At 36.9% G+C, this 26,466-nt stretch overlaps 1 protein-coding gene across 4 annotated transcripts in view; it reads right to left on the bottom strand.

Annotated features, from left to right (window-relative positions):
• PALS1 (protein associated with LIN7 1, MAGUK p55 family member) overlaps nucleotides 1-26,049 on the bottom strand; it is a 104,073-nt gene extending 78,024 nt beyond the window's left edge. For 2 of the 4 annotated variants that reach the window (XM_082619911.1, XM_082619913.1), the window contains exon 1: nucleotides 25,923-26,049. The gene's annotated coding sequence lies outside the window, so the exon portion shown is untranslated. Of the gene's footprint in view, nucleotides 1-25,497; nucleotides 25,893-25,922 lie in introns of those variants that run through there. The other 2 variants (XM_082619912.1, XM_082619914.1) reach the window with 2 other exon arrangements.
• Between the last annotated feature and the right edge of the window lie 417 nt (nucleotides 26,050-26,466).

Genomic DNA, 26,466 nt, shown 5'->3' with positions numbered 1-26,466 from the left:
TCTTCATGACCTTTGATTATGCAATGGTTTCTTAAGACAGGACATCAAAAGCACAAGCAACAAAAGGAAAATAGATAAATTAGACATGATCAAAACTTAAAACCTTGTGCTTCAAAGGACACCATCAAGAAAGTGAAGAGGCAATGCACACAATGGGAGAAAATGTTTGCAAATCATTTATCTGATGGGGGACTTGTGTGTAGAATATGTAACAAATGCTTACAACTCTGTAATAAAAAGACAAATAGTCTGATTTTAAAGTGGGAAGAGGACCTGAATAGACAGTTCTCCAAAGAAAATATACAAATGGCTTTATTAAATAGGTGCATAAAAAGATATTTAACATTATTAGCCATCAGAGAAAAGCAAATCAAAACCATGAGACACCACAACACCCACTAGGATGGCTAGAATCAAAAAGACAAGTGCTGATAAGGATATGGAGAAACTGAAACTCTCATACACTTCTGTTGGGAATGTCAAATGGTGCAGCCACACTGTAAAATAGTCTGGCAATTCCTCAAAAGGCTAAACACAGAGCAATTCCACTCCTAGGTATACAACCAAGAGAAATGAAATACATGTCCAAATAAAAACCTTGTACAAAAATGTTTACAGCAGCATTATTACTACAAAAAGTGGGGAAAAAAACCAAATGTCCATCAACTGATAAATAAAATGTTGTATATCCAAAATGAAATATTACTGGGCAATAAAAAGAAAGTACTGATACATGCTACAACACTGATGAACTTTAAATACAGAATTGAAAGAAGCCAGTCACAAAGGACCACATACTGTATAATTCCAGTTATGAAATATCCAGAATAGGCAAATCTAGAGAGACAGAAAGTAAATTAGTGATTGCCTAGAGCTGATGGGGTGGGGTGGGGGGATTATGGCTAAGGGGGGTACACGTTTCTTTTGAGGGGTGATGAAAAGACTCTAAAATTGATTGTGGTAATGGTCGCACAGTTCTGAATATACTAAAAGTTACTGAATTGTACACTTGAAATGGGTGAATTGTACACGGTATGTGAATTATAACTCAATAAAGCTGTTAAAAAACACATTGAAATACCATTACAAACACAGTAAAATGGCTAAAATTTAAAAGACTGACAAAACCAAGCTTTGGAGAGGATGTGGAGAAACTGAAACCCTAATACAGGTGAGAACATGAAATGGTAGTCAGTTTGACAGTTTCTTAAAAAGTTAAACATACACTTATGATATAACCCACTGATTCCATATGAGAAATAAATACATATTTTTATTTGTAAAAAAACACAAAGGTTTATATGGAATATTCATAGAAGCATTACTAATAATGATAGCTTAAAATTAGACACTATCCAAATGTCCTTCAGCTGGTGAATGGATAAATAAAAAAAACAGAATACTATTCAGTAATAAAAAAAGAATGAACTACTGATATATGCAACAACATGGGTGGCCTCAAAAACATAATGCCAGACACAGGAGTACATACTGTATGATTTCCATTTGTAATGAAATTCCTAGGAAAGGCAAAATTAGTGCTGTTAGAGAAAGCAGTTTGGTGGTTTCCTGGAGCTGAGGATGGGAGCAGAAACTAGCTACAAAAGGAGACAAGGGAATTTTTTTATGGGATGGAAGTGTAATGAAACTAGATTTCAGTGATATCTACACGATATAAATTTAATGAAACTCAAACTGTACCTGTAAAACATGTGAATTTTATGGAATGTAAATCATACCTCGATAAAGTTGTTTTCAAAATTCATCAAACTGAACACTTAAAATTATTGAATTTTAATGTAAATTACACCTATTGAGCTGATTTTAAATTACACATTTAAAATTGCATCTTATTACATGTAAATTATATCTCAACAAAACCAATTTTAAAAGAAGACCAAATCACATACTGACATCACATTAAAAAAAAACCTATTTACTCAATAAATGTTTAACTCAATGCAAAATTTTTAGTTTCCAACAATGAATGCCCCACACATCATCTTCACAGAGAAGAAAGTTAGCTATATGTAAAACTAAGTAAATACAAGTCAAAACTCAAATAGAGTTGATCCTTGAATGACACGGGTATAGGGACGCCAACCCTCTGTGCAGCGGAAAATGTATGACTTACAGGCAGTTCTCCGTATAGGTGATTCCTCCATATCCGCAGTTCTGCATTCATGGATTCAACCAACCGTGAATCCTGTAATACTATATAGTATTTACTACTGAAAAAAATCCACCTGTATGTGGACCTGCACAGTTCAAACCCATGTTGTTCAAGCGTCAACTGTATTTGGGCTAGTCATGAAAAGTACTAGCTCAGAAATTACTAGTGACAACAATTTAAGCAAAAATGTATAAACTCACCAAAGATTTAATTGAAAAACTAGTTTTTTCAATTATTCCTTATGGAGAACTAAACAGTATATTTTTAAAATAGAAAATAATATATTTGAAGTAAACTGAATTCAATAGGTAACAATGTAAAATTTTTTAAGCTGCAAAACAGATTTATACAACTGACAAACCAAGCCCCTTAACTTAAGAAAAAGACCAAATGCAAATGTCCTGGGTTTATTTTTTAATGGAACATTCTGACAAGTCCTATAACAATGGCATTTCTAAAATTCTACTTAGTTTATGGTTTAGTTTTCAGATAAACGTACCTTTATTTATCATCCAGATAACTGCATGCCAAAGAAGCCACTGCTATACTCACAGCTTTAAAACTATTGATATATTTAGAATGTACTATGTCAGATAAATTTGTATAGAATGGAAGCAAAATTCCTTCATTTGAAAGAAATCCTTAAAGTAGAAATCAAATGAGTAAATATTTCAAAGGGAAGTAGGGGTAACATGTAACTTAAAGCCACATAAGTCATCTGCTCTCACAGACAAAAAAAAAGAATGGTATGATTCCTGCTCAATGTAACTGGATATCAATAAGGCAATGTCAATAGCTTAGAAGACACATCTTTCTCTTTGACTTAGCAGCTTTGAACATAACTGGCAAAAGTTGTATATAAAACATATCTGCAACAGAAAGATTTAATTTTCGAGTTCCTATTCTTACCCTGTAATTTTAGGCCATATGATTGCCTTGAGACAAAAATAAAAATAGGACGACATGGAAAAAATAGCTGGAAAAATAATGCTGCATTTATCATTTGTCAAACATCTATATCCTAAAATATTCATTTACCAAAGTTTATCAAACATTAATTATAAATATCACCTTGACTCTTCTTAAAACATTTTTGGATTGCAGTGGCTCTCCATCAAGGGTGCTTTTGCCTTCCACCTGTCCCCACCAGAAGAATGTTGACCATGTCTAGACATATTTTTTATTGTCAGGACTGGCTTGAGGGGTGCTACTGGCATCTACTTAGCAGAGGCCAGAAATGCTGCTAAAGAATTATCCAGTCCAAAATATGTCAGTAATGCCAAAGTTGAGAGACCCTGAGTTAAACCAAGCAATCACTAACCCAAAATTGAGGCATTCACTCATTCAGTAATTTTCAATAAGCTTCTCACACTTCCAAGATAAAACTTTAAACAGTCAAGCTCCCTTGCTAATAACCACTTAGATTATTTTCACTGATTTATAAATATAAATAAAATAAATAAATTTAAAAAAAAACTGTTGGAGGAACAAGAAATCATTTTGTTAACCAGATGATAATAAGCTCCCTATATATTATGTAATATTCTGCAGTGAAAAGTACTGTTGTTGTTTTTTTCAATTCAGTGGGAAAATTCTCCATTTGCTTATATCGAACACAAAATTGAAGATATAGTGGTCTTTGGAGATATTCAAGACCACACACTCATAGTAGGAATTGGTTAAAAGCCAAACAGTATCAAAGATATCAAATGGTTGGTTACTTGAACTGCCCCATTATCACCTTCAACAACTTGGTAATGAAAGATTAAACGCATCCAAAAGGTTAAGTAAAGCTTCTGAAGAAGGCACTAAGACAAAAGGTAATTTACAACATTTTCAAACTGACTAGAAACGGATTTTTAAACTTGTGGGATAAAATTACTTGCAATATGGCTTTTCAGTAATATTGCTACCAATCAACAATATATATGGCCTAGTTGGAGAACAAGTACAGTCTCTGATAAGGAACAGAGCCAGTGTAAGAGATAGAAGATAAAGCCAGAACTGACTCTAAATGCAAGCTAAATTGTTTGAATTTTCTCCTGCAAGCAATGGGAGACTATGGGTTTCTGAGTTATAAAAGAATCAAAAAAGTTTTTTTAGAAAGTTAAATCTTCTCTACACTGTAACCAGAGTTGACTAGGGGAAATGTAAGTAGAGGAGCCAACAGAGACAATGTTTTAATACTTATGCATGGGAGGATAAAGGAAATAGGAGAAGAAAGGAAAAGGGATAATTTCAAACAATGCTGATAACAAAGGATGATTTGACAGGCTTTGGAGACCAGGAACCAAATACAATTCTAAAATACTGAGCATGACAATTGAACCTGGCAGAAATTATGGGACCTTAAAATAGGAAAATTCAGAGAATAAAGTTTCTCTCCCTGGAAGTGAGAGAAAGAGGAGGGGGAGGATTAGAAAGACGATAAATTCTGTTTTAGAAGTATTGCATTTAAAGTGGGAATTCTGTCAGGCTGTTAACTGCTAGACAGGGAACCAAAGGCTAGAAATGAAATTTTGTAAGTGATTTCATATTCACATCTTGCATTTGTAAAGCTTTTCAGTTTCCACAGTAATCCAAGCACATTACCTCATTTGATCTCCACAGGTGCCCTGAAAGGTAAGCAGGTCAGATATCCCCATTTTCCAGAAGATATGCAAGCACTGCAAGTTAAGTCAGAGCTAGAAGTACTAGGATAGGAACTAAAATCCAGATGAGTGAAACTTTATGTGGATCCATAGTGCTAAGTTAGCTATATTTCTGTAAGACAATACCATACTGACTACAGGTTTCCTTTCAAAAATCACATAATTACATCATTCTTTTACCTTTACAATATGATTATAGAAAATTCATCTTTTCTCCTCAATTGAGTGCTTCATAAAATGAAGTTTAATCTGGTAATTAATTTCACTGTTACATGTGTTAAGAGACTACAAAGTTACTATAGTGTCAGATTGCGGCAGCATAACATCAATTGCTCAGTTTCTAAATACTCAGTCAAGCAGCAGAAGTAGTCAAGTGGAGAAATAGTAGAAAATGCAAGTGAATTTTCCAACCTATTTGAAAAGTGAAACTAAGCTACCAACATCCCAACTTCTCAGTAACATTTTAAAAACGTTACTCTCTACTCTGGATTGTTCCAATTTCAGTATGTCCTGCCATAGTGAGCCAAATGTCCTGTCTTGACAACTGTTTTGATAATAAAATATTAACGTATAGCTTGAAAAATGAATACCATAAAAATACAATAGACCAGATCCTGTTAGATAAATTAGCTATCCCTTTGGGGTCAAATTTAAGTACTTAAAATTACAACCTTAATACCCCTAAATATATTAATAACTAATTATACCAACTCCCATCAATTCTCCTTCCACAATATCTCACATATACCTCCTTCAGCTTCTCTCTTCTCATACTACTACCTTAAATCATATACACATTATTTCTTTCATGGGTTTTTCTATGAACTTCTTGATAGTCACCCCCAACTCAGTGTCTCTAGCTGACAATCATTTTACATTTTACAGAGAGTACTGCCAGTTTAACTTTCCTGAAGCACACGTACAATCATGACAGTATCCCTTTTCAAAAGTTCCTGCTGCCTTTCCCCTATCTTAAGCTACTGTTTACCAAGGGTTTACTAGGTACCATTTATTCACTGAGCTAAGCACCTCGTATGAAATATCTCATTTAACCCTTACAACCATCTCCTTGCTCAATTTTGTAATTTAGCAAAGATAAGTAACTTGTCCATTGCCAAAAGCTAAATGGCATAGTTGGGAGTCAAACCGAAGTCTGTTTGACTCTGGCACTTAACAACTACTCTGTAGAACACATTTTAAATTTCTTAGCCTGGAATATGGTTCCCCTTGACTTAGTCCAGAATACTTTTCCCAATTTATTTCTCCCTCCTCTATCTTCCATATCAAACTAAAGGTGACCCTCGAACAACACGACTTTGAATTGCACAGATCCACTTATATGCAGATTTTTTTCAGTAGTAAATGCTACAGTATAACACAATCTGAGGTTGGTTGAATCCACAGATACGGAGGGCAGGCTATAAATTATACTCAGATTTTTGACTGGGCAGAGGGGTTGCTCCTAAGCCCCGAGTTGTTCAAGGGTCAGCTGTACTTGCCATTTCCAGTACAAGCCCTGCAATTTCTTTCCTCCGCAACTTTGACTTATTCTTTCTCATACCTGGGGAAAAAGTCCTTTTTGTTCAATTCTTTATCTGTTAAAATTTTCCTCTTCCATTAAATGTCTTATGAAATCTCCCTTAATTCTGCCTGTTCCCATTCACAACCAACCCCACCCCTCTAGGGTACTTAATTTATGCCTCTGCTGTAGCATTTATTTATACATTTCCCTCTCCCCATAAGTTATATTTCACTTTTTAGTTAAGTCACTAATATATCCCCATACTCTCTGGTAGATGATTCAATTTACTTTTTTTTTTTTTTTTTTTTTTTTTGCGGTACGCGGGCCTCTCACTGTTGTGGCCTCTCTCGTTCTGGAGCACAGGCTCCGGACGCACAGGCTCAGTGGCCATGGCTCACAGGCCTAGTCGCTCCATGGCATGTGGGATCTTCCTGGACCGGGGCACGAACCCGTGTCCCCTGCATCGGCAGGTGGACTCTCAACCACTGCGCCACCAGGGAAGCCCTCAATTTACTTTTTAATGTACATACTGAAGCAAATCAGGTACCCTATTGTTTTCTTTCTTTTTTTGTGTGACATCCTTTCTGAAGCCCTCCATTCTCCAGTTCTAAACTGGCTATTTTCTTTCTGCCCAGATCCACTCACCATCCTTGTCCATCAGCTCCACATCCAAAAAGGCTGACCTCTGCAGACTGCATTACCCATGTTCTCTTGTCCTCTGGCTTCCCATGGGTTCAGCCAGGCCAGGGGGGAAGTACCCATTGGAAAGGAGGAGAGAGTGGTTGGGTTCTTCATCCCCCTCACTTCCCCCTGTAGTTTGGTAGGCGGTATGTTCTTCTAAGGCCACAGTTCTCATCCAGTGGCCCCTCTCCTACAGCAGTAGCTCTTGTAAATGCCAATAATTACTTCCGCCTTTGCCCTTTTAGGCCCAGGCTTAGCTGGCTGCCTGCTATTGCTAACCCTGGGTGCTTCACCATCCTTGTTAGCTCCCTTAGCCCAACCCACACCTTTGTGAACGGTCCATTGATTAAACTGTCTTCCATTACTCAGGCTGATTTTGCCATCTGTTTTCTGCATGGAATCTGACAAAAACATGCTCCAGTCTGAATATATTCTCTAAGTCGTCTTCATGTGTTCATCCTTACCCTGATAAATTCTCCTCACCTCTTTCCTCTTTATCTACTCCCTTCTTTTTGAGAGACCTTCAATAGCTTCCTCAGAAAGAGTACATGAGGTAAATTTGTTAAGACCATGATTTACTCGGTACTAGAGCAGATCACATCCTCTCTGAGTTATTCTTTTGCATCCTTGCCCCCTACCTTAATTCCTCACAGCTGCTCATGACTTCTGGCTCTGCCTTTTTGTTGTTCTCTGCAAGGAAACATTTATAGTGAGAATGGCCCTTTTCTTCCAATTAAAGTAGGAAGAAAAAAAAAGTAGAATATGTAAAAATATTCACTTTGGTATACGGTTTTTGTGTGTCTGTGTGAGTGACCAATCATGTCCAGCGTTGGAAACAATATAGGAAAACAGACATTATGTACTGTTGACTCTTACATATATCAGTACAATGTTATACAGGACAATTTTGCAACTATATACCAAAAATTTTAAATAAACCTTCACTATCAATTCCTTTTCTAGAAATTTATCCTATAAAGTATGTTTTGAAAAACTGGGATATGTTACTCTACTTTTTCAACTGTAAATTTTAAAAACTCTAAATACAGATCAAGTATGTCCAATGAAAGTTTATCATTCTGAGATGTGCCATCAGTATAAAATACACAACTAGATTTTGAAGACTCAGTGTGGGGGAAAAAATGAATGTAAAACATCTCATTATTTTTTGTATTTAATACATGTAGAAATGGTAATTTTTTAAGACATTGTGTTAAATAGAATATACTATTAAGGGAGTCCCCTGGTGGTCTAATGGTTAGGATTTCAGGCTTTCACTGCTATGGCCTGGGCTCAATCCCTGGTCAAGAAACTGAGATCCTGCAAGCCACGCAGCACAGCTAAAAAAAAAAAAAGAAAAGAAAAGGAATGTCACCCGTTTCTTTCAAAAAATTTTTAATGTGGTTACTAGAGCATGAAGCCCTATACCAATTAACATGGAACAAAGGCAAGTGAATAAATTAGGTTTCCAAATGGTGTTTATATATCATCCCATTTTTATAAATGCACATAAAAAAACGTTTATAAAGTTATTAACAAGAAATCTGGAAGAATATATGCAATACTGTTTTCACTTACTATCTCTGAAAAGTAAGGATAACAGACCTCTCAGGTCTGTCTTCTGTACAATTTGGATATCTTACAAAATATTGACAAAAAAAGTGTTACTTTCATAATTTGGGAGAAAAAACACACAGATAATACTTTTTTGAAAGAAAAAAAACATAGAAACTTTTAAAATTACAACTACCTTCTTAAAGTACATAAAAATTAGCAGAAGCAACAAAGCCCTTTCAAGAGTTCTAGAACCATCAGGCAAAGAAAAGGAATCAAAATATTACCCCCAAGGCCCTAAACAATTTTATAAACAATGCAACAATAAATAAGAATTTCTAAATAAAGCACTTAAGACCTTAGGATCATGACTCTTTGGAAGTCAGGATTTCCTCTGCCACACAAAAATGCATACATTACATCTTTAATTTAAAAATGAGAGGAAACCAGTTTACCAATGGAATAAGAACATTAGTTTTAAGAAAAATTCCAAAAGGGACCACTAATACTTTACAATATAGTAAGTCAAGTTCATCTTTCATCATATTAATAATGCATAATCACAAACTCAAAGAATCCTAATTACCAAACTCACATGGCTATTGTTTTGCCTTCTAGACGCCTATTTCTATGCCTATTTTATATAGATTTTCTCCTTCCCCTTTAATCTTAGGTGTCAATCCTTTAGTCAATTACTTTCCCTGAAACACATGTGTCACAAGTTGCAGGTCTCTAAAAATACATTGCAAGAGATACTAAATTTTGACCTCAATGATGTATATATAGCTTACTAGAGAACAAAAAATATACTCCAAACGTCAGCAAATTAGTAGATGATTACCTCTACCTAGATGGTTTATTGGTATACAATTCAACAACTGGCCATTTAAAAAAAAAAAAGGAATTTGCCTTGTCATTGAAGAAATACCATTTCAGAGTTATTAGAACAAGAACATTAAGCAAAATTAATAATCAATAGAGAATATTTTCAGAACCAGAACTAGAGTTGTGTCATCAAAACAGGAAAGGAGAATTTGAGAATGAAGAAGACTGATGAGGATAAAAATGTCACCCAGTTTAGAATCCACTGAACTTTTAGTACTATAGAATTGTTGACTGATGTCTGGGTATGAGTAATGATGTGATTTTGACCAGACAGTCTTAGAAGGCAGGAAAGCATAAAGGGGATATTATGCAACAAGAAATGAGAACAAAAGGTCAATCTTAAAGATTACTGTACAGAAATACTATAGTTATGAAGGGTTACTAAACTACACATTCCTGCAACAACGTAAGTACCCATTTGGTACAAAAACATGGGATAGTCATTGGCAAGAAAAAGATTGCTAAGGCAGAGTCTTTATCCTTAATGAACTTAAATTCTAGTATGGAAAACATGGAAGTATACAAGCAAACAAACAAAACCCCTATAGAACTGCAATGGTATTTGGTAAGTGCTATACTACAACTGCAGAAAATGCTATAGGAATTACCTGTACAGGAAGAGCATTCTAAGAAAACCTGTATAAATGGGAAAGAATATAAGACCCAAGATGAATAAAAAAGGCTTCCATTACACAAAAGGAAAAAAAGTAAATGAAACACTAATGCAAGCACACAGACATGAGTAAAATTAAACAAATGCTTTCTAAACATAAAATTTTAAATCTCCCTAATTAAACTCAAACTCTACAAACTGTTACTTTCTAAGCCTATTTTAAACATGTGTAGTAAAAATGACCTAGTAAAAATTACCCCAGAGTAATGCTTGAGAGTCAATAAGAAAAACTGATAAAGCTGAGTAGAACTTGATCTCACTACATACATAAGCTGTTTATAAATAAAGCAACAAATTGTTTTCCCCCATTGACTTTCACTATTATTTCAGAGATGAAAAAAATTCTACCTCAATGCACAATTATAATTATTCATCACTGACTCAGTCTATGACAACCAATTCACACAATTCCTATAAAACTGTTTAATCAAATTATTGATAATCATACAATCTATTCAAAATATATTTATTAAAACATAATGCAGTTCTTTGCTATTCCAGGTAAACATCATAAACCAGCTCTGTATTCTTCCTATCTCTTATCTATGGATAAGCATATATGAAGTGCTTAATATACACCAAGTAGTATGCCAATCATTCTTTTTTTTCTTAATTTTTATTTTATTTATTTTTTTATACAGCAGGTTATTAGTTACCCATCTTATACATATTAGTGTATATATGTCAATCCCAATCTCCCAATTCATCACACCACCACCATGCTCCCATGCCACATTCCCCCCTTGGTGTCCATACATTTGTTCTCTACATCTCTGTCTCTATTTCTGCCCTGCAAAACAGTTCATCTGTACCATTTTTCTAGGTTCCATATATATGCGTTAATATACAATATTTGTTTTTCTCTTTCTAACTGACTTCACTCTGTATGACAGTCTCTACATCCATCCACGTCTCTACAAATGACCCAATTTTGTTCATAATGGCTGAGTAATATTCCATTGTATATATGTACCACATCTTCTTGATCTATTCATCTGTTGATGGGCATTTAGGTTGCTTCCATGTCCTGGCTATTGTAAATACTGCTGCAATGAACACTGGGGTGCATGTGTCTTTTTGAATTATGGTTTTCTCTGGGTATATGCCCAGTAATGGGATTGCTGGGTCATATGGTAATTCTATTTTTAGTTTTTTAAGGAACCTCCATACTGTTCTCCATAATGGTTGTATCAATTTACATTCCCACCAACAGGGAAAGAGGGTTCCCTTTTCTCCACACCCTCTCCATCATTTGTTGTTTGTAGATTTTCTGATGATGCCCATCCTAACTGGTGTGAGGTGATACCTCATTGTAGTTTTGATTTGCATTTCTCTAATAATTAGTGATGTTGTGCAGTTTTTCATGTGCTCCTTGGCCATCCGTATGTCTTCTTTGGAGAAATGTCTATTTAGGTCTTCTGCCCATTTTTGGATTGGGTTTTTTTTTAATATTGAGCTGCATGAGCTGTTTATATATTTTGGAGATTAATCCTTTGTCTGTTGATTGGTTTGCAAATATTTTCTCCTATTCTGAGGATTGTCTTTCCATTTTGTTTATGGTTTCCTTTCCTGTGCAAAAGCTTTTAAGTTTCATTAGGTCCTGTTTATTTTTGTTTTTATTTCCATCACTCTAGGAAGTGGATCAAAAAAGATCTTGCTGTGATTTATGTCACAGTGTTCTTCCTATGTTTTCCTCTAAGAGTTTTATAGGGTCCAGTCTTACATTAAGATTTCTAATCCATTTTGAATTTATTTTTGTGTATGGTGTTAGGGAGCATTCTAATTTCATTCTTTTACATGTAGCTCTCCAGTTTTCCCAGCACCACTTACTGAAGAAGTCTTTTCTCCACTGAATATCCTTGCCTCCTTTATCATAGATTGTTGACCATAGATGCATGGGTTTGTCTCTGGGCTTTCTATCCTGTTCCATTGATCTATATTTCTGTTTTTGTGCCAGTACCATACTCTCTTGATTACTGTAGCTTTGTAGTATAGTCTGAAGTCTGGGAGCCTGATTCCTCCAGCTCCATTTTCTTCCCTCAAGACTGCTTTGGCTATTCGGGGTCTTTTACATCTCCATACGAATTTTAAGATTTTTTGCTCTAGTTCTGTAAAAAAAAAATGCCACTGGTAATTTGATAGGGATTGCATTGAATCTGTAGATTGCTCTGGGTAGTGTAGTCATTTTCACAAAATTGACTCTTCCAATCCAAGAACATGGTTTATCTCTCCATCTGTTTGTATCATCTTTAATTTCTTTCATCAGTGTCTTACAGTTTTCTGCATACAGGTCTTTTGTCTTCCTAGGTAGGTTTATTCCTAGGTATTGTATTCTTTCTGTTGCAGTGGTAAATGGGAGTGTTTCCTTAATTTCTCTTTCAGATTTTTCATCATTCGTGTATAAGAATGCAAGAGATTTCTGCACAATAATTTTGTATCCTGCAACTTTACCAAATTCATTGATTAGCTCTAGTAGTTTTCTGGCGGCATCTTTACAATTCTCTATGTATAGTATCATGTCATCTGCAAACAGTGACAGTTTTACTTCTTCTTTTTCAATTTGTATTCCTTTTATTTCTTTTTCTTCTCTGATGGCCGTGGCTAGGACTTCCAAAACTACGTTGAATAATAGTGGCGAGAGTAGACATCCTTGTCTTGTTCCTGATCTTAGAGGAAATGCTTTCAGTTTTTCACCATTGAGAATGATGTTTGCTGTGGGTTTGTCATATATGGCCTTTATTATGTTGAGGTAGAATCCTTCTATGCCAACTTTTTGGAGAGTTTGTATCATAAATGGGTGCTGAATTTTGTCAAAAGCTTTTTCTGCATCCATTGAGATGATCATATAGTTTTTTTTCTTCAATTTGTTAATATGGTATATCACAATGATTGATTTGCATATACCGAAGAATCCTTGCATTCCTAGGATAAATCCCACTTGATCGTGGTGTATGATCCTTTTAATGTGTTGCTGCATTCTGTTTGCTAGTATTTTGTTAAGGATTTTTGCAACTGTATTCATCAGTGATATTGGTCTGTGATTTTCTTTTTTTGTAGTATCTTTGTCTGGTTTTGGTATCAGGGTGATGGAGGCCTCATAGAATGAGTTTGGGAGTGTTCCTTCCTCTGCAATTTTTTGGAACAGTTTGAGAGGGATGGGTGTTAGCTCTTCTCTAAATGTTTGATAGAATTCACCTGTGAAGCCATCTGGTCTTGGACTTTTGTTTGTTGGAACCTTTTTAATCACAGTTTCAATTTCATTACTTTTGACTGGTTTGTTCATATTTTCTATTTCTTCCTGGTTCAGTCTTGGAAGTTTACACCTTTCTAAGAATTTGTCCATTTTTTCCAGATTTTCCATTCTGTTGGCATAGAGTTGCTTGTAGTGGTCTCTTAGGATGCTTTATATTACTGTGGTGTGTGCTGTAACTTCTTTTTCATTTCTAATTTTATTGATTTGAGTCCTCTCCCTCTTTTTCTTGATGAGTCTGACTAAATATTTATCAATTTTGTTTATCTTCTCAAAGAACCAGCTTTTAGTTTTACTTATCTTTGCTATTATTTGTTTCTATTTCATTTACTTCTGCTCTGATCTTTATGATTTCTTTCCTTCTACTAACTTTGGGTTTTGTTTGTTCTTCTTTCCTGAGTTCCTTTAGGTGTAAGGTTAGATTGTTTATTTGACATTTTTCTTGTTAACTTGAGGTAGGCTTGTATTGCTATAAACTTCCCTCTTAGAACTGCTTTTGCTGCATCCCATAGGTTTTGGATCATTGTGTTTTCGTTGTGATTTGTGTCTAGGTATTTTTTTTATTTCCTCTTTGATTTCTTCAGTGTTCTCTTGGTTATTTAGTAATGTCTTGTTTAGCCTCCATGTGTTTGTATTTTCTTTACAGATTTTTTCCTGTAATTGATATCTAGTCTCATACTGTTGTGGTCGGAAAAGATACTTGATACAATTTCAATTTTCTTAAATTTACCAAGGCTTGATTTGTGATCCAAGATATGATCTACCCTGGAAAATGTTCCATAAGCACTTGAGAAGAAAGTGTAATCTGCTGTTTGGGGATGGAATGTCCTACAAATATCAATGAAATCTATCTGATCTATTGTGTCATTTAAAGCTTGTGTTTCCTTATTAATTTTCTGTGTCAATGATCTGTCCGTTGGTGTGAGGTGTTAAACTCCCCCACTATTATTGTGTTACTGTCGATTTCCTCTTTTATAGCTGTTAGCAGTTGCCGTATGTATTGAGGTGCTCCTATGTTGGGTGCACATATATTTATAATTGTTATATCTTCTTCTTGGATTCATCCCTTGATCATTATGTAGTGTCCTTCCTTGTCTCCTGTAACATTCTTTATTTTAAAGTCTATTTTATCTGATATGAGCATTGCTACTCCAGCTTTCTTTTGATTTCCATTTGCATGGAATACCTTTTTCCATTCCCGTACTTTCAGTTTGTATGTGTCCCTAGGTCTGAAGTGGGTCTCTCGTAGACAGCATATATATGGGTCTTATTTTGGTATCCATTCAGAGAGCCTGTGTCTTTGGGTTGGAGCATTTAATCCATTCACGTTTAAGGTAATTATCAATATGTATGTTCCTATTACCATTTTCTTAATTGTTATGGGTTTGTTTTTGTGGGTCTTTTTCTTCTCTTGTGTTTTCCGCTTAGAGAAGTTCCTTTAGCATTTCTTGTAGAGCCGGTATGGTGGTGCTGAATTCTCTTAGCTTTTTCTTGTCTGTAAAACTTTTGATTTCTCCGTCGAATCTGAATGAGATCCTTGCTGGGTAGAGTAATCTTGGTTGTAGGTTCTTCCTTTTCATCACTTTAAATTTACTAAAATAACCTTTATATTCCATTTGTTCCCCCCACATAATTACCTTCCCACAATTTACAGCCCCTAAAAGCCTCTTTTCCTTTGTCTTGTCTCAATTCCACAATTTATCATTCAGTCTCTCTGCTTCTTTGGTCTTCAATTCTTTTCTCTGAAGGTCTCCATATGCATAAGTAATAAACAATTTCTCCTGTTAATCTGTCTTTTGTCAGTTTATATTTACAGGGCCCCAGACAATGAACCTAGGAGGAAAGAGAAAAAGGTTTTTCCTCCCCTAAAGCCTTCTGAATCAGGCACAAGTACAACCCCCCACAAGTACAGCATTCCTTATTCTGCAGATAACTAATCAGATCTTCATAGGTAAACCTGTCCAGAGTCACACACAAGTCAAGAAGGCATTTCAGCACAAGTCTGACTCCACAGTCTGAGTACTTAATCAGCGCAAGGTTTGTAACTATAATATCTCTCAGTAAGAGCCCACAAAAAAAGCAAGACAAAGCCATGAGCAAATTCATCTGTTCATGTTTATATCTTTGTAAATAAAGTGAATCAAGAACCCTCCACCCATAATTAAACACACAGCCAACATTCAATGTTTTGAATCTCAAATTCTCTCAGGTTATAGGAGGTAACTACATTAGAACAGTCTCTGGGATGAAACTCACAAGTAAGGCTAAGGCTTAACAAGTAAATGATTAAAAAGTGCAAATTGATTACATGCACCTACCTTGTGCCATATTAAGCAGTGAGATACTAAAATAAAAAGACATAGCTCCTACCCTTAAGGAGCTTACAATTTACAGGTTCAAAGTTCTTCACTTTAATTCAAGTACAATTTAAACACTAAATTAAAGATGGTTTTCCTAAAAAAAATGTTTAATCTTACCAAAAAGACAGTGTTAAACAAGGTAAGTCTTAAGGCAGGCTAAAATACAAAGTAGAAAAATCCAAGGGCTTTGGAGTCAAACTGAATTCAAATACCTGCTATCAGTTACAACAGGACTCTGGATAAAATAATCTCTCTGAGCCTCTGTTCAGTCACAAAGTTGTTAATGTTTAAAACTATATACAGGGCTTCCCCGGTGGTACAGTGGTTAAGAATCCACCTGCCAATGCAGGGGACACGGATTTGAGCCCTGGTCCAGGAAGATCCCACATGCCGCGGAGCAACTAAGCCTGCGCGCCACAACTACTGAAGCCCACGCGCCTAGAGCCCTTGCTCCACAACAAGAGAAGCCACCGCCATGAGAAGCCCACATACCTCAACGAAGAGTAGCCCCTGCTCGCCACAATTAGAGAAAGCCCGCATGCAGCAATGAAGACCCTACGCAGCCAAAACTAAATAAATAAAATAAATTTATTTAAAAAACAACTATATACAAAGGATATAGCATACTGCATGACACATTAAAAGATGGGGCAAGGGATACAGTTCTGGGTAGGAGTTAGGGGAAAGCAAAAAGTACTGTAATTTAGCCAAATGCACTACTACTCTCACTATAAAATTTAAGTATAAAGGGGTAAGGTGTAAAGTATAAAAGGATAAGACATAAAAGGAACACTATCCCTTTAAGATGCCTACAAAGAACCATCAAATTTCCTTTCATAAACTCTTAGGTATCTACTGAGTACTCTTAAGTGAATCATTATTTTGAAAAACACCTGCAGCTTACTTGTATAGTTCTCAGACAAATCACTTGGGTCAGAGGTTTAACTCTGGGGTTCATGATCTAATTTCCATGAATTTCCTGATATGAAGAACAGCGTGTGTGTTTTGGGGGACAGGGCCAAACGACCATAAGATTCACAAAAGATTAATAGACAGTTAAGTTTACATGTCCAGTATTTATAAAGTAGAATTTACAGTTTTCAACGTGAGGCAATTTGAAGAAAATAGTTTACGCTAAAGAGTATGGCATTATCTAGTAAGTTGACCATTCCCCTATGCTATCATCCAGCAATTTCACTCCTAATTATATACTTTGAACAGTGATGTCCAATAGAACTTTCTGCAATAACGGAAATATTCTATATCTGCATTATGCAATAATAACATAGCCACTGGCCATATATGGTTATGAAGCACTTGAAATGTGGCTAGTGTAACTGAAGAGCTGAATTTTTTATTTTAGTTAATTTAAATTTAAATAGTCATGATTGGGATTGACATATATACACTAATATGTGGAAAATAGATAATAAGAACCTGCTGTATAAAAAAATAAATGAAATTCAAATATAAATAAATAAATAAATAGTCATATGTGGCTAATGGCTACCATACTAGAGGGCACAGCCCTAGAGAAACACATGTACATATTAACCTTGATAGACTAAACGTGCAAGGACATTCATGGTAACGTTACTCATAATAACCAAAAGCTAGAACAACTCACCAACAGTAATACAGTTAAATAAACTGTGATATATTATTTTTTGAAATAAACTTATAATTCTGTAACATTATAAGTACAATCCTACAATTTATTTGCATATTATTTGAGCAATTCTGTGACTCTGCCCATTTCAAACAACTATTAAATTCTCCTAATCCAACCTAATCTCTAAGGGACTGTCCATACTTATTTCAAAGCCAGACCTTTGAGGGCAGTGACTTTATCTAATACTTCTCTATATCCTGCCCAAAGTCTTCACATTGTAAGTATTCAGTATTTACCTATAATTTTCTGAATAAACTAGTTAGGAAATCTGAGGCAGACAAAAGTGTGCAAAAGTGAGTGATGATTACTTGTAGAACAAAGGAAAACCAACTCCTTATACATAAATATCATACAGATAATATAACCAATGTAAAGCAGAATTTTTAAAATCTGCTTAAAAACAGCAAACTTTTCTTTCATATTAAGTATAATACAATTATATTCTAAGCTGTAACTATTTAAATAATAATATAAAGTTTTCTTGGTAAAATTTGATAAGACTTTGCAACAGCTTCTGTTTAAGCTTTAGGGGGAAAATGTAGAACATGGGACAAGAAAGCTAGATTTCTGGGAGTCCAGATGCAGGTGATAACAGAGCTAACAAACCAGGCAATGGTGCAATGAAAAGAGTACTAAAAAGATTATGAGTCTGGTATGTGAGATCCAACCCTAGTCCTGCCACCAACTACTGGCGCAAAATTATTCAACATCCACCTATGTGGCATCTCTGCCTCTGATCTGTGAAGGAGCACAAAATTTTTTTTTGGAGGGGAGTTAAAAATCTCGAATCCAGCTTTATCTTGACAGTAATTCAGAAAGAAAGAAAAACAACTTTCTGACGCTTCCCTTATGTCCCAAACATTACGCAAAAATGAGTATCTAAATATGGGTACTTTTTTTTTTTTTTTTTTTTTTTTTTGCGGTACGCAGGCCTCTCACTGTTGTGGTCTCTCCCATTTCAAAGCACAGGCCCCGGACGCGCAGGCTCAGCGGCCATGGCTCACGGGCCCAGCCCCTCCACGGCTGTGGGATCCTCCCAGACCGGGGCACAAACCCGTGTCCCCTGCATCGGCAGGCAGACTCTCAACCACTGCGCCACCAGGGAAGCCCGGGTACTTTTTAAGTACGACCAAATCCTAGCAGAGCACCTAGTTCAGCTCACTCACAGGAGGCAGTCAATTAACTTAAATGAATGCAGTCTTAAAGGCACTCTGAAGTACACAAAATACAGAACACCTGCTTCTTAGGTCAAATCAAAGTAATGCATTTTAAGTGACATTATCAAACATTTTTTGTGACAATGTAACATCTTCAAAACATGAAATTATATTTCAACACAAATTCTCAATTTTTTTCATGTGAAGTTTCTGATACTATTGTGAAACCAAACAGTTATAACTTATATGGCCAAAAAGTATAATTCAAAAGACAATTTAGCTATAAATATAAACACAACTATAATTTCTAATATTTGGAATAACTAATCAGATATACTACACACTGTAAAATAATATAAAATGGTGGGGTGGTGGGAGCAAATATTTATTGAGTATCTACTATGTGTCAGAATATTTTGCTCAGTGCCTTCCATACCCTATTTTTAACCTTTTAAATCATCTTCCGAGGTGGCCACATGTTAAAGATAAAGAAAGTGAGGGCTTGGCTGGGAATTAGAGCATGGAATAACCTCCCAACTCAGCTGACCCTAAGGGTCTTTCTGCTACATTACTATAATTATTTTCATTTCTCCTGCTAACTTTTTGCCCAAAACCAAAGTAGGCAAACTAAGCCCACAGGCCAAATCAAGGCATAACCTGATTTTAATAAACAAAGTTTTACTGGAACACAGTCACATTCGTTTGGCCATCTTTGCACTGTAACAGCAGAGCTGAGGACCTGCAACAGAAATTATATGATCTGCAAAGCTTAAAATATTCACTATCTTGCCCTTTAAAGAAATTTGTCAACCCCTGCCTTAAAGGATCAATACTGCCAAGAACCTCAGAGGCCTCAAAACTTCGATGTTTAGGGTCTTTGAGACAACTAATAACTTAAGAAGGAACTTTAAAATTATATGAGAGAAATTGCTTGAATTTTTATAGTGGTTAAATCATATGATAAGCCCAAATTTATAAAAATGATAAAATTAAACAGCTTGATTATGAAGTTATTGAAACCTTATTCTTTTTTTTTTTTTTTAGCCGCGCTGCACAGCATGTGGGATCTCAGTTCCCCGACCAGAGATCGAACCCATGCCCCCTGCAGTGGAAGCACAGAGTCCTAACCACTGGACCCCCAGGGAACTCCCCATGAAACCTTATTCTTAACAATTAAACTGTCTTCTGTAGTCTGAACTGATGGAGGAAAAACTTCACAATTCCACATATTAAAGTATATTTAATAAGCATGCATCTTTTTACTATGTACCCACATTTTTCATGAAAGAATATCTTCAGTACAGCAAAAGACAGCCTGGCTTTTTCTTATAAGTACTTTATTTTATATTTCACTTCACACTTTTTAGTACATTCACTTAATTCATTATACTTGGACCCAGCCAAACATTTATGTGATCACTCAAGGGTCTATAATTGATCTTCCGGTGTTGAGGAAGGAGCCTGTTTTTTTCCTGTGGTTGTTTTCATTCCAAGTAAAAAAATCTCCTAATTAAATCATTTTATCTTCATTCAAAATATATTTACTATCCAAATACATTTAAACAACTTGCCTAAATTAAGCCAGCACGAGGAATGCTTGATTACAGTGTCACAAATAATATTTTCTTTCTCCATTTAGTAATTTTAAAGAAGAGTCCCTCCAGTGGTACAGTCTATAAACTCCAGTATAGACAGATCAAGAAAACTTAAGTCCTACCAACATGTAAAATTTACACAACTGTTAATGAATACCTTGATTTATCTGACTTTATAAACACTTTGATTCACAAAATCTTATGTTCAGTTTCCTTGTTTATTTTTAAGAAAAATGTTAATGTCAAAGAAAAATAATCCAAAATGATTTAGTTTGCAACAACGCCGGAGTTATTCCCAGAAACATGCAAGGCTGCATCAACATTTAAAAATTAATCAGTGTAGGGCTTCCCTGGTGGCGCAGTGGTTGAGAGTCTGCCTGCCAATGCAGGGGACACGGGTTCGTGCCCCGGTCCGGGAAGATCCCACATGCCGCAGAGCGGCTGGACCCGTGAGCCATGGCCGCTGAGCCTGTGCGTCCGGAGCCTGTGCTCCGCAACGGGAGAGGCCACAACAGTGAGAGGCCCGCATACCGCAAAAAAAAAAAAAAAAAAAATTAATCAGTGTAATTCACCATATTAACAGATTAAAGAAAAAAAATTCAAATGGTCACCTCAATAGATGCAGAAAAGCATCTGACAAAATTCAACATCCATTCATGATTTAAAAAAAAAAAAAAAAAACCCAAACCCTCAGCAACCTCAGAACAGAAGGAAACTTCCTTAATCTGATTTAGAGAATCTACAAAATGACCTACATCTAACATTATATTTTAAAGGTGAAAGACTGAATGCTTTAAGATTGTGAACAAGGCAAGGATGTTCCCTTTCAACACTCCAAATCAATATCTCACTGGAACTCCTAGACTGCAAAAAGTCAAGAAAAAGAAAAGACATACATATTAGAAAGAAACATTTCTCTATTCATAGATGACATGACTATCTCCTTAGACAAATCCCAAGAAATCTACAGGAAAAAGCTCCTAAAAGTTATAAATGAGTTTAGTAAAAACGCAGGATACAAAGTCAACATACAAAAATCAATTATACTAGCAATGATCAATTGGAAACCCAAGTTTTTAAAAATGATCATTTACAATAGTACTAAAAAACTGAAATGCCTAGGTACACATCTAATATTTGCAGGATCTACATGTTGAAAACTACAAAACATTCATGAAAGAAATCAAAGACTTAAACAAATGGAGAGAAATACCATGTTCATAGATTGGAAAACTCTACCTTGTTAAGATGTCAATTATCAAGTTAATCAATAGATTTAATACAGTCTCAATCAAAATCCTAGCAGAATTTTTTTTGATATATCAACAAGCTGATTCTAAAATTTAAGCAAAAGAACTAAAACAGCTAAAACAGTTTTGAAGGAAAAACAAGTTGGAGAACTCACATTACCTGATTTCAAGCCTTAACTTTAAAGCTATATTAATCAAGACACTATGATATTGGCAAAAAAAATAGATCAGTGGAACACAGGAGTCTAGAAATAGACCCACACAAATGTAGTCAAATGGTTTTTGACCAAGAGACAAAGGCAATTCTATGGAGAAGAATAGTCTTTTCAACAAATGGTCATGGAACAACTGAATAAACGAAACTCAACCTAAACCTTTCTTTATACAAAAATTAACTCAGGACTTCCCTGGTGGCACAGTGGTTAAGAATCCGCCTGCCAATGCAGGGGACATGGGTTTGAGCCCTGGTCCAGGAAGATCCCACATGCCGTGGAACAACAAAGCCTGTGGGCCACAACTACTGAGCCTACGCTCTAGAGTCCACGAGCCACAAATACTGAGCCCGCATGCCTAGAGCCCGTGCTCCTCAACAAGAGAAGCCACCACAATGAGAAGCCCACACACCGCAACCAAGAGTAGCCCCTGCTCGCCGCCACTAGAGAAAGCCTGCGCACAGCAACGAAGACCCAACACAGCCAAAAATAAAAACAAGAAAATTCAATTTTAAAATGGAAAAATAAATAAATAAATAAATAAAATAAAAATGGGAAAAGATTTGGAATTTGGACACTTCAACAAAGAAGATATACAGATGGCAAATAAGCACAGAAGAGATGATCATCATCATTATTCATGAGAAAAATGCAAATAAAAACCCCAATGAAATACTGCTATATACCTATTAGAGTGACTAAAATTAAAAAGGTTAATCATACCAAGTGTTGATGAGGATGTAAAGTAACTGAAGCATTCATACATTGCCAGTGGGACTACAATTCAGCCTCTTTGGAAAACCAATTTTACAGTGTATAGTTTCCTATGCTGCTTTAACAAATTACCACAAATTTAGTGGCTTAAAACAACGTAACTTTATTATTCTCAGGTTCTGTAGGTTAAATATCTGACACAGGTCTCTCTGGGCTAAAATCAAGTTGCTGGCAGAGCTACAGTCTTTTCTGGGAGTTCTAAAGGTTAATCCATTTCCTGGCCTTTTCCTGCTTTTAGAGAGCACCACATTCCTTAGCTGATGCCCCAAATTCTCCAACCTCAAAACCAAGAACTCTGCATTTCTCTGACCCTGCTTTCATTGTTACATCTTTCTGACTCTATCTTCTCTTTCCCCTTTAAGGACCTTCACGATACACCAGCACGGCATCTGGATAATCCCAGGATAAACTCCCTATTTTAAAGTCAGTTGATTAATTCCATCTGTAACTTTCAATCACCTTTGCCATGTAACCTAATTTACTCACAGGTTCTAGGGATTAGAACATCTTTGTGGGCCATTATTCGGCCCACCACAGGGTTTTTTTTGTTTTGTTTTTTTAATAAACATACACTTCCCAAAAATTTCACTTGGAGGTGCTTATCCAAGAGAAATGAAGGCTTATGTTCACGTAAAAACCTGTTGGCAAAGATTTATAGCAGCTTTATTCATAGTCCAAACAAACAAAAAACTCAAATGTCTTTCAACTAGTGGATGGATAAATAAATTGTGATACATCCATACAATGGAATACTACATTCAGCAATACAACAGAAGGAACTGCTGATACACTCAACAACATGGACGGACACTCAGATGTATTACGCTAAATGAAAGAAGCCAGACTCAAAAGGCTAAACACTGTATGATTCCATTACCTGATATTCTAGAAAAGACAAAACTACAGGGAAAGGCAACATCAGATGCCAGGGGTTAAGGGTGGGGGAAGAGCTGACTACAAAAGAGCAGCTCAAGGGAATTTAAGGTGCTGGTACTGTTGTGCGTCTTGATTTTGGTAGTTGCACAGCTCTATGCATTTGTCAAGACAACTGTACAACAAAAAGACTTAATTTCACTTCACGTAAATTAAAAATAAAGTTAAAACCTCTGTGAAAGAAGGAAAATAATTATATCATTTGTCACCCATCAGACTGGCAGAAATTTAAAAATCTGACAATGCCAATCTGACAATTCCAAGTTTGGACAAGGATGACTCATATACTGCTGGCAGGTATGTAAATTGTTACAACTTTAGAGGACAATTTGGCTGCAGCTAGTAAAGTTGAAAATGCACATCAACCTATGGCCCAGCAATTCATTCTAGGGAAAACTTCACTAATGTGCTCAAGGGGATATGCACAAGGATGTTCATTAAACATTGTTTGAAATATTGAAAAACTGAAAACAACCCTTCAGTCGGAATGAATTAATTGTGGTTAGTGGTTATTTTTTTTAAAAGAAAAGGAAAGAAAATGCATGATGAAAAAAAAATCGAAGAAGGGTAACTTATTGGTTTGTTTATTTAACAACAGTATATAGTGAAAAGAACACTGTACTTGGAATCTGAAGGCCAGCATTGGTAGCACTTAGTTCCAACTCTGCCACTAACTAGTCTGTCTATAAACCTCACTTTCCTTTTCCTGGAAAATGAAGAGGTTAGACTATACAAAGACTAAGATTATTTCCAACTCAACAAGAACACTGATACAAAACAATGGACCAAACTTCTTGGCATGTCTGTGATGAGCTTTTTAATCATATAATAATAATTTAGAAAGACCATACAAACTCCTAAACTCACCCTACTGACTTGGGTAACCCTCATATCCTTTCGCATTTTAACATTCTAAACAAGTTAATATTAATGAGTCCATCTTGTCAAGTTCAGATCAGTCTGGCCAAAAGTCATTGAAGTACATGGTAAGATTTACTTGATTTTGTTTTAACAAAGATAAAATGACAAATTGCTTTCCGTATTTTTTGCCTGTTTCACCTACAGAGTTCTTACATTATAATTTAATAGCTTTCACCTGCTACAATAGTATAAAAAGCCTTTTAAAACTTATAGGGACTTCACTAGTGTCACGGCGGTTAAGAATCCGCCTGCCAATGCAGGGGACATGGGTTCCAGCCCTGGTCCGGGAAGATCCCGAATGCGCAGAAAAACTAAGTAAGCCCGCGCGCCACAACTACTGAGCCTGCGCTCTAGAGCCCGCGTGCCACAACTACTGAGCCCGCAAGCCACAACCACTGAAGCCTGCATGCCTAGAGCCCGTGCTCCTCAACATGAGAAGCCACCGCAATGAGAAACCCGCACACCGCAACGAAGAGTAGCCCCCGCTCGCTGCAACTAGAGAAAGCCTGCTCTCAGAAACGAAGACCCAACGCAGCCATACCAAAAAAAAAAAAAAAAAAAAACCAAAAACTTGTAATATGCCAAGTCCACAGGAATCTAGTAAAAAATCAGTAGTTCATAATCCAAAAACCTTATTTAACATTTCATTATCCCACTACTAATACTTCAAAGACACCAATAACCAACATGCCATTTGTTCCTATTGCAGAACTTATTACATTAACTTCCGGTATAATCCAAAGGCATAATTAGAATACTATCATTAACATATACTTTAAAAAAAACAGAAATATTAACTCCTTTCACCTTGCCATTAAAATTTCAAAATTCTTGTGCTACAGGCTTTCCAAATCTAAATTCTCACAATCCTAAACGAGTATGGAGACAACACACAATGAACTACTAGAAACCTTCTGGCTATCAGATTTTAATTTCAGCGCCAAATGCCAAGAAAAACCTTTCGACCGAAACCTAAATTCGAACACCTTACCGTATGTCAAGCAACTAAACAGAGGTGAGTTATTATCATTAGGAAGTTACATAATTTGCACCAAAGATTGTTTAAAGCCTCTCATTAAAAGCAGCTTACAACAATTTACAGGTTTCAAAGTTCACCTTGCAAACTTAAGAGTAAATTATCAGAAACCATGAAGAAGATTAGGCTCTTCTTGAAAATGGTTACGAGGAAGCAAGTTGTTTATTTGTTTAAAGAATGCAGCGAGCAGCCGAATACCTGCAGCTGAGTCGGGCAGAGAAACGCCGACTACATTCCGTCTTCTAAAGGAGAGTGTTCTTCGCCCCGTCGATCTCCCGGACCCTGCCTGGAGGGAGTCAGTAGAGTCGCGAACTCGGGAGCGCGGGCGCAGAGAGAAGGCGCCTCCCTGCACCTCGGGCCGGCCGGGCAGGAGCCCCCGCCGAGGTGAGTCGTTCGCCAAGCCAGAGGGAGCGGGCACCGCCAGACAGCGTTCCTCCGAGGGACAAAGGTTGGGCTCACGCCCTCCGCTGCCGGCCCGGCGCCGGCTGCCTGCAGCAGCCCGGGGTCCCGCCCGGGCCCGGCGCGTGGGGGAGGGGGTGAGCCCGGCTGCCCCTCCCCCGGCCGCTCTCTGGGACCTGTTGATTAAGACCTCCACACCGAGCCGCTGCCGGTCCGCCTCTTACCTTCGCGCCACGGCGGCCGCCGCTTCTCCCGCCCCGGCCTCTCCCAAACACTGCAGAAACGACAGTTCCCCCGCAGCACTTAAAATACCGGATAAAGAATCCAGAAACTCGCGATTCCCCACCTCACAATCCTTAGTCCCCGCCCCCGCCCCACCGCCAGTCGCCGCCGTCGCCGCCGCCGCCCCCGCCGCCCCCGCCGCCCCCAGCGACTCCACCTCGAGACCGCGCACGCGCTCCCGGCGCTGTTAGGCAGAGAGGCTGGCGCGGTTCGCCCAACCCCGAGCCGGCGCGGAGAAAGGGCCCGCTCATTGGTCCGCTCCGCAGCTCCGGGGGCCGGATCACGCACGCACTCGTGCGCCTCAAGTGGAAAAAGCGAAGTTCTTCGCGCTCAGTCGCTGGGGAACAGCTTTCGGCTTGAGCCTGCGGGCCAGGTTGTGGGAGGACGTGAGGTTTCCTTAAGACGCAATGGGCGGGTTACCGCTCTTACAGACCTTTCTTCTCTCCCTGAATGTCTGTCAGCTCCTGAAAAAAATCTGATTCCTCT

Source organism: Mesoplodon mirus (genome assembly GCF_964341445.2).
Source record: "Mesoplodon mirus genome assembly, chromosome: 4".
In the NCBI taxonomy this organism is placed as follows: Eukaryota; Metazoa; Chordata; class Mammalia; order Artiodactyla; family Ziphiidae; genus Mesoplodon; species Mesoplodon mirus.
The sequence above is the reverse complement of the archived record's forward strand: the minus strand, read 5'-3'. Positions and strand labels throughout refer to the sequence as shown.